The sequence below is a fragment of the Micromys minutus genome (assembly GCF_963924665.1).
Source record: "Micromys minutus genome assembly, chromosome: 25".
Taxonomy (NCBI): Eukaryota; Metazoa; Chordata; class Mammalia; order Rodentia; family Muridae; genus Micromys; species Micromys minutus.
In genome coordinates this window covers 20,243,159-20,257,402 of record NC_137960.1, presented here as the reverse complement: position 1 = coordinate 20,257,402, position 14,244 = coordinate 20,243,159, and the positions used below count along the sequence as shown (strand labels likewise).

The 14,244-nt window shown below is 37.6% G+C and overlaps 1 protein-coding gene across 2 annotated transcripts in view; it reads left to right on the top strand.

The window, feature by feature from the left end:
• CTNNA3 (catenin alpha 3) overlaps positions 1-14,244 on the top strand; it is a gene marked incomplete at both ends in the record, with an annotated part of 1,359,521 nt that overhangs the window by 1,056,994 nt on the left and 288,283 nt on the right. The gene's annotated exons all lie outside the window — the stretch shown is intronic.

Here is a 14,244-nt window from a genome sequence, read left to right as displayed (position 1 = left end):
ATGTATAATTAAACCTTACATCTGACACTATCCTGTAGTCAGCCATGTGTTTGTTTCATCTTCAAAGAGATTTCTAATCTTGAAAGGTATGATTTATAAGACAAACCATCCACTTTACAACTATTTGTGATGTAAGTTTTACTAGATATAGAATTGCAGGTATTTTTGCTAAATGAGACAAAACTTTGGATGAGGCATCTTTAAAATAGAGACAATTATAAATATCAACCAACAGATATCTATTTAAATAATTTTCCTTTTGTAGTAAAAAAATGTTAATGCTACAGATAGTCAGAAGGGGACAGCTGGAGACAGGAAGTCAAAGTTCATGGCCAGGAACACAGATATCTCTAGGTGGCTTAGGGACAAAAGACTCCTTAACAAATAAACAAATGGAAGAGAAAAGATCAGATGGATCCAAGAGCCTTAAAGTTAAGAAAAGGCAGACATGCTTTTGGACACCTTCTCTCTTAGTTTTCCGAACGGCCTTTATGATGATGACTTGTAGATTTTCAGGGGTAGAAATAATAAAACGCTGAGTGAGAGGCTCAGCGTGCCTCATACACAAGGTTTTCTGCCCACTTTTGCTGATACAGGGGATTTGGTGGTAGCTTTGAGTATTTGTGGTTTTATCCTATTTAATCCTCTTAGCTTCAGAGCTCTGAGCAGCAGCCACGCACTGAACGTGCAGTGTGTGCACAGGAGAGGGGGCACACAGGCTGTAACAGAACTCGGTGGATAGGTACAGAGGCAGTTGGAGAACTCAGTGTGCTCATGTGGAATAACACCCAGCACAGGGTGAGAGGCCGCTGGATCCCCCCAAGTCTCTCTGAGTTGGACTCTTGGTGAAGCTGGACGTGCAGCATTTCAAAAAGAAAAGGAAAATCCAATTTCAACTACCAGATAGAAAAGGTACAACTTGTCAAATACTGTATTGGTACAAGTTAAACACATATGTATGTATATATACATGACTTTCTTCAGACATCAAATTAAGCAGTAAATACCTAGTCTAATAGTGGGTTTCTTTTTCCTTTTTTTTTTTTTTTTTTCAGTACAATATACCAAGAACAGGGGCGTCTGCTACAGAACAACAACAAAAAAAAAAAAAAAAAAAAAAAAAAAAAAAAAAGTGGGATAGAGCTGCCAAACATTCTCAATTAGTCCACGGGCTTAGCGGACTGTATAAAACAGGAGAAGCACAAAGAGTAGCAATGTATTTCTGTCATAGTTGTGGAAACTGTGAAGCATCTCTTCGGCGTCTAGTGAAGGCCTTACCATTGCAAGCAGCAGAGCCAGGAATCATCAGTGGGCAGGAATGTAGGTTAGCAGAGGCCACTCCTCCTCTTCTTCCACGTCCACCAATGCTATCATGGAGAGTGTCCTCTCAAATTCATCCACTCTGAATTATCTTTGAAGGATTTGTACCCTAGGTACAAGAATCCTTATCTCTCTGGAGATTGCATTTCTAACTCGTGAACCTTGGCTGGAACATGTGCAAACCCTGGAGATTCACCAAACAGTAAATATTTTGCACTCATAGACTTGCCATAGGTAAGAATAAACTGGGGTAAAATGGTGACCAACGTCTGTGTTGTGGAGTAGTTGCTTGTTGAACAACATTTGAGTCATGAATATTTTACTTTTTTTCTGGTTTGTTTAGAAGGAAGAAAACAACCTCTCATGGAGATCTAGTAACTGAAAGAATTCCAGTTCCAGAGATGCCCATCAGTAGGAAGGGGAGCAAATGAATAGAAATCTTAGAATAAGATGAGTATGAAATGGCTTCTACTATTAGTTAAATCCAAATGATGAAGTTTATGGCACACACCTGGAATCTCAGCCCTTGGGAGTAGAGGAGAGGTAGAGGAAGGGTTTCTGAACTTCAGAGCAAGTTTCAGACTATCCTGCAATAACAAGACTTGCAAGACAACCAAAACAAAAGCCACAAACACAAAAATGAAAATCAAAAAGAAACAAAGACAAAAGAAAGTAAATAACATTTCACACAAAAATATGAATTTACTCACTCGGGACTTAGTACATAAAATAAGTTCTCTTGTCTCATAGCCCCATGTAGTCATTCCTTAAAACATAACTCACTCTTAACACTATTTTCAAATAATTGGTGGTTTATTTTTTACTGAAAGCCATGCTGAGATGATTCATACATTACCTATTCAATAGGGGAATCGTCTAAATTTGACTATTACATCATGTATAAAACATACAAAGTGACCCTATTATACTTCTAGGTTTTTTAACTCTGCAAAGGAGGTGCTGATGTTGCATAAACAGAGAATATTCTGGGTGTTGGAGGAATGGCTCAGCAGTTAAGAACACTGGCTGTTCTTCCAAAGGGTTCTCCTTCCATTACTAACATCCGTGTAGTTACTCATGATGATCTATAAGCATTGAGCAGGCAAAGGCATATATGTGGTGTAAAACATACCTGTGTGTAAAACACACATTTATGAAAGATAATAAAAACAACCTTCTGCTATTTGAATATAGAATATCCTACAAAGGCCCACATATTAAAACCTTGGTCCTTTTTGGCTCAATAGGAGAGTGGTGTATGAATGAGGCCTAATGGGAAGAAACTGGACTATGGGGGATAGGGGATTATCGATCTCCTGAGACCCTGTCTACTACCTGTTCATACATATGCTTCCTGATTTCCACAAAACAAACAATTTACTGTACCAATTATGCCTTGTCAGAGGCCAAAGCACAACAGAGTCAAGCAGTTATGGAGTGAGATCTTCCAAACTGTGAGGTTTCTAATTTTAATTGATTGTCTCAGGCATTTTGTCACAATAACAGAGATATGGTTAATACATACTCTTATGAATATTCCTTTAATGTCTCTTGTAGTTGTTCTTGTAAAGACGGTTGTTTGTTTCTTTTCCCACTGTGATTTAATCAATAATATTGTTAAATCAAAACTAGTATCATCATAGAATGTATAATATGTAAATAAAATATGTAGCAGTAGTGTAACTACCTAAAGCAGAAAAATATATAACTTAAGAACTTTTACACTCTATGAATACAGTCGAAATGGACAATGGTAAGCTAGATACAGCTCTAATTTAGAAGCCTGTAGATTATGTCTCTTATCCTGTTTGTCCTTTAATCAGTACCTCGCTTACTTATACTGCATTATGATTATATTAATAGCTATCAATAACTTCTACTCCCCTTCTTTTCCCTACAAATCTTCTAAACTACTTCCTCTTGGCATCCATTGACAAAAATAAGCTTCTCCACATGAGAATGCTTATTCATAATAATTTTTTTTTTAAAAATCAGGTTTTCTCAATATACATGCTTTAAAGAGGCTATTCAGATTTTTATATGTTCAAGGGTTTAATTTTTATTTAAATTATGTACATATGTGTCTGTTTGCATGAGGGGATGTGCACATGAACTACCTATTCATGGCACCAACAGAGGCTGTCAGATCCTCTGCAATTGGACTTACAGGCCATTGTTAGCTGCCTTGTGAGGGTACTGGGAACCAACTTGGACTCTCTGAAGAGTAGCTACAATCCCGTGGACTTTCTATAACCTGTCAGCTTCCCAATAAGGACTTGGAGACCTTTAATTATGAACCTTTAGGCCTTAGCCTAAGTTTGTTCCAAACTAGCTCTTATACTTAAATTAACCCATTTATTTTAATCTATGTTCTGCCAGGTGGCTCATTACTGCTCCTTGGTTTCACACATCAGACTTCCTTTGTATCTGGCTTACACCTCTTCCGGTGCCTGACACTTTCCCTGAGTCTGTTCTCTCCCTGAACATCCCACCTTTTCTCGTTGGACTCAACTATTGGATTTTTATCTCTTTACTAAGCCAATCATAAGTTGATGGAAGGAGAGTTATGCAGCTATAATAATAATAGTAGCAAAGCCCAGTCTGCACTCAACTGAGGCCAGCACAGAGATAAGTATTTGAGTAATACAAACACCATCTGTACACAGTGCACAAAGAGATCACCCCAACAAGTACTGTGTGCTGTTTCCTGTGAGCTATCTCGCTAGCCCTGCAAGTTTCCTGTAAGGAGCATCCATCTCTAAGCACACAGCTTTTCAGTGGAGAATAATATCCAGGCAACTCACTACTGCATTGCTCCCCAAGAATGCAGATCAGCCTTCCTCTTAATCGCCCTGCCCAACACCTTATAAAGTTATGCTTTTTGGTCCCAGGTTTGAGTCATGATTGGCTCTATTAGTCTTCTTTCAAAATTACTTGGGGACCTCATTCTTAAGTTGTTTGGATTCATTTTGGGAACCAGAAAATAAAATGTAGAATTCAAATCTCCATTTCTGTGATTAATGAATCACCATACACATGGACCTATTGAACTGGTTTCCTTTCTTCCCACTGTCTTTCCTCATCTTCCTTGTATCTCCCTATCTAGCCATTCCACATGTTCCTGGCTGCTAGATTCTCTAAATGTTTCTGCTTATGAGGAACTGTAACCAGAGAAAGTAGACACACTGCATAGAGAATATCTATGCTCACAAAGAACAGATGACCAATGTGTTCATTTTGCAGAAGAGCTTTATCTCTGTTGCTCTCTATTTTTTATCTCTCTTTTCTCTCTGACCTGTCATAGTCCTGGTTCACTGGATTCCCTTAAAGAGGTACAGATTTTATTGCAGACTTACAATCATTCCTCTTCAGCTGTCTGCTTGAAAGTATTTGCAAAGTAACCTATAGAGATACAGCTCCACAAAAGAGGAGAAATCTGAGGTAAATAATTATTTTAAAAGTCAGTTCAATTGCTCTGAGTGGAATGTGAGGGATTTTTATGTATTCAACTAGTAATAGTAAAAGGACTGTATCAGTTTCTTACTCAAAATCTTACAATCAATTTCTACTCTGCATTCTAGAACAATGCCTATGAATTAAACATACTTGGGTATTTACACCATATTAATTTAGGTCCCCTGAAGTTTTAAATATTGATTGTAGTTGTACAAAGATCCAAGATAAATGAATATCAGGTACAAGAAAAATGAACTTGTTCCTTAAAATTCTTACTTTCATACCTCTGCATATAACACGTTCTTGTGAGCTACAGGAAATACCTATTACTTCAGAGAATATAATCGCAGCCATCAACAATATTCAGTCCATAATCTCTCAAAGTGATATTCAATTCCATTTTAAAACATTTAAAGGTTCTTTAAGAATAATGTATGCAAGTTAGAATTGAGGTGCCACATGTTCTTATTAAATATCTTATGGAGTAGGTTTAATATCTGCAGATTTGAGATTCTATAGTTGTCAAGAATGAACACTATACAGCAAGGATGTCTTTAATTTTCCAAAATGCAAATTATGGAAATTCTTCTTACTACGTTCATCTCCATTTTTTTTAAGGAGAGTATATCTTGCCAGTAAAGCAGAGAGTACTACCAAGGACTAAGAGCTGGTGTTTAGTTTCACCACAGTGCTGATCATGTTAGAGTCTTGTGATGGGTAGCCATGACTATCAACTTGGCATAATTTAGAAACATCTAGAACAGATACTAGGCATGTCTGTAAGGGTTTTCCAGAGATGCGACTGAGTTGGGACAACCTACCCTCAAAACAAGCAGCATTGTTTTATTGCTGAGGTCCCGGATTAAATAAGATGTAGAAAACAAACCCAGCAATGTTCAGTGGCTAAACTACAACATCCTAACTACAAGCCCAATGTGACCAGGGCAACCTTTCATAGCTTGACAATTCAAAATACAGCTATTTCTGCATGTGTTGCTATTTGAGTTTGGCCTTAGGCTGTCTATATGCTCATCTCTTCTGTTTTAAAATCATGGAATCACAACATACATACAAAAGTTAAAAGTATACATAAGTAATTGTAGGGTGACCAATTTAAGCTGTATCTTTGATTAGCTTACAAATAAATGAGATTTGGCTTTGACAATTACTGGGGTCACCCCGTAATCTGCTCTTATAGCTGCAGGCCTGGATACCTCCCTAGCTGTGTACTTCAGATACTTGTTACTCTCAGCCATGTGGTCCTGGTTCCTTATCCCTCCTATAGGTTCCTTCTGCTTCCCCTTCCTTTCTCTTCCCAGTCCCTCATTATTCAACCCGGTCACTCTGCCTACCTCCAATTTCTCTAGTAATGGGTGGTAGTCAATTTTATTTAACCAATAGTTTTAAATCAAGAAATAAGGCTTTCACAATAAAAGTCTGAAAGCATGAGAAGTTACTCCTGGGCCTAGATCTTCAGGTATAGAACTTAGCATCACAACACATGACAATTGACCAAACCTCAACAACTATTTTTAGGGAAGCGTATCTCCCATATTTCTGCCTCTTCTTCTTAGTCCCTTAAGGATGACAAGTTTCCTTGCTTCTTTCTTTACCAGGTGAAGTCATCTGTTTAAAATGTGTGTGAAAACAGGCAGAGCTCATCATGCCATCTCTTTTTTTTTCCTTTTCAATCTTAAAGAATGGCATCCCCATTGTAGTCTACACTCATTGGATTGTTTTCCTTGTTTTATCTCATTCTGTAACAGTGATCTCCTGCAACAAGGTCCACAGAATCAATTGATCAGGGCCCCTGAGATGTCATAGACACTGACGTGGAAACCAGGGAGCCTATCTGTGTCTGGCCTAGGTCCTATGTATATATGTTATGGTGGTGTTCTCATGGGACTCCTACCAGTAGGAGTGGGGCCTGTCTCTAAGTCTTTTGCCTACTTCTGGGACCCTTCGCTCATGTTGGTTGCCTTGTTCAGCCTTGATATTAGGAGGGGTTCTTAGTACTACTGTAACTTGTTGTGCCATGCTTGGTTCATATCCATGGGAGTCCCACTCTTTTCCGAATGGAAATGGAGGAGGGGTGGATTTAGCAGAGAGAGGAGATAGTGGGGAGAGACTGAAAGGAGAAGAGAGAAGGTAACCTATGGTAGAGATATAACACATAAGAGAAGAATAAGTCAATACATAACAAAGAAATGAATAAATAGATTAAATGAAATAAATAATGCTGCCCTGACTCTGCAGTGAGAATCATAACTGACAAAATTGTTCCAGGCTCACTTACTTTCTCAATGTTTCAAAACACATGCACCCCTAGTGCTATGCCATCATTTTAACCTCCTAGTCTTCCTTTCCCAATGTTTACATTAACCTTGTGTCATAAGAGCAAACAACTTCTTAATAGAGAGAACCTCAATCAAATTGGGGTTCCACAGACACTGAAATATCCCTGCCATTAACTCAACTTATAGATTGATGGAGCACAGAATTCCATGTTTAAAATAAATTTCCCTTAGAATTTCAAGATATTATTTCATCGTTTTGTCTTCAGTGACCATCTGTCCTCATGGAAAGTCTAAGGTTAACATCTTTTAATATTTTATATCTCACTGTTTCTCATTTAAGGATTTAGTTCTTCCCTTCATCCTTGGCAGGTTTGTGGATCTGTATCTTGAATCAAGTCAGCAGAATGCTGTATTGATTGGTACAGGCTCCTAGTTAGTTGTGTCTGTGTTTAAATTCTAATTCCAATATCTACTATTTAAAGGCAAAAATATTTAATAGTGTTATTATTATTATTTTAAGCTTTATTATTTACATTCACAAGTAAAAAAAAAATCAAACCCAGAAATAAACCAGAGGTGGAGAAAAATGTTAATTCCCACATGTCTGATGTATTAGCAGCTCCAGAGGATTGGCTTGCTCAGTACACATGGAGACATGATTTAGGGTGTTGGCTATGGAGAGTTTTGTAGGTGGTTATACATAATTTTGAAAGATATGCCACAAATTAATATATTCTCAGGGGTGGAAAAGGGGCTTTATTTTTTTATTCTCAATCCTAGACAGCTGGGCACAAAAAGCTGGAGTTTGGAGACCTGAGATTGACATTTTATGCTTTTCCAAGAAATCCCCAGTAGCACAAACAAACTGCTTCACTAACAGTGATGAGATCAAGGTCCATTTCCTTCTCTAGATTCTTCCCCCTTGTTTTCTTCTTCTGTTTGTAAGAAATGCCTTTTTTTTACACTTAGCTTCCTGCTGCCGTGCTTGATTGCCTGGCCCAGTGAGCTGCCACACTGCACACATGAAAACCCTTCTCCTTCTTTTCATCCCTTTTCTGTTTTCCTCCTCAAGTTAAGAAACTGTGGAGATGAAGGATTGAATTTGAACAAGGCATAGCATGGTAAATGAGCCTCAAGGCGGGAATTCTATCCTAAAATTAAGGTCAAAGAATCATAAAAGATCAAAGTAATCCCAAACCGACAATAGTAAAGTTCTATCAACTACTGAAGATGCAGGTGATGTTAAAGGGAGAGGCTGACAGAACATGGGTGGTACGTAAATTATTGAGAGCAGGCACAACTAGAGAATGTGGCCTAGGAAATCAATTCATAGATAAGTTCTCCAAAAATATATACATGTATTTGCTGATTTGTTTAATTATGTATTATTTATTATTTGTTTGTTTAAAGTACATATGTATGTACATGCACACGTGTGTGTGTGTCTATGTGTGTGTGTGTGTGTGTGTGTGTGTGTGTGTGTGTGTGTGTGTGTGTAAATCGGGTCAAAGACAAGCATGCATGTTGTGTCTGGAAGCCAGAATCAACTGTTATTTGCAAGAAACCATTCACCTTGTATATTCAGTAAGACAAGGTCTTTGACTCAGGCCTGGAGCTCACTGAATAGGTTAGTCTGACTGGCCAACAACCTTGGAGTTTTCCACAATTTCTGCCTCCCCAGCTCTGTGGTCACAGCCTGCACCACTGAATTTATATTTGTATCTGTGTGCTCGGATTAAATTTGTGTTCTTGTGTTTGCATAGCAAGTGTTTTACTGCCAGAACTATCTCATTAGTCCTTGTATAAATGGGACCATGCCTTTATACATGTATGATAAATGTATCATACATGGAATAGTATACAGCAATTAGGATGAAAATATAATACTGTGCACATTGAGTGGCACATCACATATATTTAAGTTGAACAGAACAAGATGTGAGAATGTATACAGTATGATTTGCTTGATTAAATGAACAAACAAACTAATCCATTTTTCCATAAGGAACATGTTTCTTAGTATGGCATTCAGCAGCTACTATATGCTACACTATTTTGTGCATTTTCATCAGAAATCCAGGGGAGCTTTAGCTAGATAGTTCTCGCTTATGCTTGCTTTTAACAGTCAGTGATGCTATCACCCTAGTCTACTGAAGGGTATTGCTACCTTTCTAGCTGTTCCTTAAATCCTTACATACTTGTTGGCTGTTTTCTAGCAATGACAGTTCTCGGTGATGCTGAATTTTCCATCAGCTGTTGATAAAATGTGGATTATGTCCCTAGAGCAGAAGATATGAAGGAAATGGTGATCAAGACAGGGACTGCAACATCTCGTTAACCTGTTTTTAAAAACTAGGTCATATATGCCCTTTCTGCCCTATTTACTGAGCATGTCAGTGGTACAATACAGGGATTGAGAACTCAGAGATTTGGGTAACAACAGGAACACTGTGGTTTCTGTTGAAGAACATGTTATTACTTCTCATAAAAATTTAAATTGGTTAGGAAGTTTTATGGTTCAGAAGAGAAGAAATGTTAGAAAATATTAACTTGGAGAAAACAAAGCAGACAGTGTTTTAGCCCTTCCTACCAAGTGATCCATGATGCAGAAAACTCACTAAGTATTCTTTGCCAGAGGTGCCACTTTAAATGTTTTAAATCATACATATACATGTGTATTTGTGTCTGTGCATGGAAGTACAGGTGACAGCAGAGACCAGGATTAGACATTAGATCCACTGAGGCTGGGGTCATAGGAGACTGTGGTGCACCCAGCATGGGTTCTGGGAAGTGAACTCAGGTCTCCTGCAAGAACATTTTATGTTCTAATTTGATGAGTCATCATTTTCTCTTCCAACAATCTCAATTTTCAAATCATTTAACAGAGTGACTTTGAGTTAAATAACGAGGGAGTTGAGGAAAGTTAAAATAGGTAAGTGTTTTTTTTTTTTTTTTTTTTAACTTGAAAATTTCTAAAGTATAAGCTTAGAGAATGAGTCAGTTTCTGCCGTTGGAGGCATTCAGATGTATATGCTCAGCCTATGAAGTAGTCAGAATTTTATATGTAATAAGAAATCCCTGTAAGAATTTAAGAGCATAATTATCAACTCCATTAAGCCATATATTGGGCTACAGATGGCTTTTCAAAGTTAAAGGTGCTTGCTGTTCTTGTAGAGGATGAAAATGTGGTCCCTAGAACCTAAGTCAGGCAATGGACAACCACCCATGATCATTGTTACCAAGAGATCCAATGGCCTCCAAAGATGCCTGTACTCATTGCACACACATGCACATAAACATGCACATACACATACCCGTTTTTATTTCTAATCTTAAAATCTACGTTTACAAGCTCTTCCTGGCTTTTACGTCTTCAGTTTTTGGACATGGTTCAGCTGCTTAAAAGGTAGAAGCAGAATTTGTAAGAATAGCATTGCTGTTCCTGTTAGCTATGTGGTCTATCCTAAGTGATCAGGGTTAGTCAGAACTCCATGGCACAACCTCTGAAAAGAGACAAGATGTTCTCCCCTCATGGATTTGAAGACTATATATTTGTGGAGATTTCAAATGACTTCTTATTACAGGATCCGTACTCAATCCATAAATATTAAATGAATATGAACTATAACATTAGTGTTAAATAAAATGGAAATAAAGGGTAAGAAGTAATTATCGAAGTCGTTTTATGCTTAGTTGTACTTTCTGTTATAAATCACCCACCCCCAGCTGCGGAGGCAGAACATAATGAGGTAGCAACTTAACTCTATGTGAATTTTCAAAGGCCAACTTCTGTACATTAGTAATCTTCAAAGATAGCGGTGTAATTATAAATATTTTAATGTGAGTTTATCAGTGACTGACAACATGAATTGGTGACGTCATTTCTAAGCATCACATATAATGAGTCTGAATTCTTTTCTGACCCATTTAATTAGCAATTATGCACCCACATCTACTTTCAAATGTGCATAATAAACTTAGCAGGGATTAAGAAGGGATAAAATATTCCTGGGTTACTACCAGAGAGAGGCTCAGGACTTAGTAGAATTTGGCTTCATAGGTCTGTTAACCTCATTGTCAGGAAATTAACATTAATTTTCCCAGGAGTATTTCAGTTTAGTACCTCAAGGACTTTACTTATTAAAAGGAGACAGTGAAGATGTAGGGTTCAGAGAGCCAAAGTTCAAGAGTCTCAATGACTTTCTCTTCACGGATCGGCTGTGTGACCTCATTTTCGTCATCAGTTAAATCAGGGTAGTAATAGTCCCCAACTTCTAAAGCTTCTGTGAAGATTGCATTAGACATGTAGATAAAATATTCTAAGTGATGCTAAGCACTGAGCATGGGCTAAGAGAAGGCCAGAACCCAAGTAAGGCTCAAAACAAGAGCCAGAGGTCCTACTTCTAGGTATAAAGGTGAGGGAGGCAGAGACAGGAAAATTCCTGGAAGCTCATGGGTCAGTTTCCTAATGCACTAAGTAGAAATTGATGAGAGAAACACTACCTCAAGCAAGTGGAAGTAAAGGACTAGAACCTGAGGCTGCCTTCTGTTCTCCACACAATGCAAGTTAGCGATCACTCTACATAGTCTCAACACAGTAGAAAGAGAAAGTACAGATCTCCAAAAATGTCTCGAATGGGTTTAGAATTTGGTGGATGAAGCAGACAAGATCCTTTATTTAAAGCAATGATGATGCTGTCGCCTAGTCCACCTTTCTTTGGTATATCTATACTTGAAATTTGAGAAGTTTATCTTCCTTAATGTTTCCATTGATTAGAAAGAGTTTATTCATCATATACCACTGTTTGATGAATGATTGAGAAGCATATATTTGTTACCTTATTTGCTTTGGTGTGTATGTGTGTGTTTGTATGTGTCTGTATGTCTGTGTGTGTATATGTGTGTATATATGTGTATGTGTGTGTACGTGTGTGTGTGTGTATGTGTGTGTGTGTGTGTGTGTGTGTGAAGGTCAGAAGACAAGTAGTAGCTGTGAGTTCTCTGCTTCTGATTTGTAGGTGCTTGGGGTCTTCCAGCTTGGCAGAAAGCACCATTTCTTACTGAGCCATCTTGCCAGAACTACATTTTCTTAAAACCCAGGTAGATTGGGGATTTAAGATTGACCCTTTTTATATATTCCTAAATCGTCTTGAAGAAGTTAATTATAATATATTCGCTTTCCTTGAAAGTATAAAAAACAGTAATTCCTAGTTAGATCTACACATCCACATGACTATGGTCTAGGTAAGGTACACAGATGAGCTTTAGGGTAAGAAAGAAAAATACATTGCACACTAAGGAAAAAGCTGAAGTCCCCATCTGTTCTTTCAGAATAGGAAGAGAGATGATGGGGACAGCTTTGCTATTCGAGAGATGCTAACAGATTGAAGGTGTCAACTGAGACTTAAAGTGTTGCCTACTTGTTGATAAAAGACTTTTGAGTGGGGATAGTGCTAGAATTGTTGTTCACCAGACAGTAACAGCTTTAGAGAACACGGCATTTGATACTTTACAATTTTTTAAGGTGAATGAAGGATTCTAATGGAGCTATATGCCATTTGTTTACCATAGTGAATTGAGTAAAGGTTTGTGTTCACAACTAGAATAACTAGGAGATATGAAACAGTTAGCTATGTATTGACGGAGTTTCCACCTCACTACCCGCTGCAAAATGAATGAATGAATGAATGAATAACATAAATATTCATTTATTCAATATATTTGAATGCTTCTAGAAGCCTGCATAAATATGTTTTGATGTACCTCTGAAATTAGCAAAACCTAAATCACATGCAATTGCAAGCAGAGTAGCAAGTATTGCCCCATCCTTTTGGGTGGCTCTTGCATATTTTATTCATTCATTTCTTCAGCCTCTCAACTCACTAAAATATGTACCCAGGTATGCAGCTAAGATACAAACAGGAAAAGGTTTCAAGAAGTCATTGAAAACTTAAAGGTCACAGTAATGGCATGACTTGTTTGGGACAACAAAGTACTGATTGAAGATTTTGTGCCAGTGCTTCTTTTGCTCTAGGGTAAGAAGTCATTTCCTTAAGATTACTCAGCCTAAAGGATGGGCACAATTTCTACAGGCTCTACAGGAGCAGGACCAGAGAATGGGCTTAAGAGAGTGATGATGATAGCTAGAGGTACAATCTGGCAATGTATTTATGATATAATTAAATGACAAAGTATATTTGAATAGAGATCATGAAGAGGTCAGAGAAAATGTGTGGTTTATTATTCATTTTCCTGGTTTCAGTGAAGGACTGGGTAGAAGGTAGAACATAATCAAATGGTTTGACTATGACTAGTTCTGTCTAAAGCTTTGCTGAAACCTAATCCTCATTATGAGATCTTAAAAGAAAGATCCCAATGAAACCTTCAAGAGATAAATAACAAATCCATCCATTCATACTACTAATGCATTACCTCAAGAGTAGGTTTGGCTGGGTCTCTCTCACATTCTCTGTCTCTCAGAATAATAATATGTGGGTCACCTCAAGGCACTACCAGTAAGAAGGTCTGAAGAGTCAAGATGTATTTGGAGGTAGAACTACAACTGGCTTTGAACTGTAGGATATGAGTGTTGAGAATCAAATCCTGGTCTCCTGAAGAAAAAAATAGTTCTTGTTCCTAACTGAAAGGCCATTTCTCTAACCCCATTTAGCTTACATTTAAAGTTGAGACTATTTATTTCATACTTAATTTAATACTGTAACTTAAAGGCAACAGTAGCAACCATCTATGGATTGACTTTAGAAGATTCTTCCTTATGCATAGTTGGTATTCTACTGTTTCTGAGCTAGGGTGCATAAGATGCTGTCAAATTATTTTATTATTATGGAGATAAAAACCTTACCCAAAGAGCATTCAGAGCACTTTTATTATTATTATGAGATAAAATTAGTATCAATAACCACATATTCTTCTTTTTAGCAACTCAGAAACTTTGGCACTTGCTTCAGTCTTAAATGGCATGGCACCGACTTATATGTGACTACTTATGCAAACCACATCATACAGGTAGAGCTCAGAAGAAAGTTTACAGGAGTTACTTGTCTCCTTTTATCTGTGGAACCCAGATATCAAACACAAATTTTCCTGCTGGGCCAAGTTACCAGCAGGTGTTCCCTGTCTTTAAATATCTTTATGGTCATTATCCCAGCTA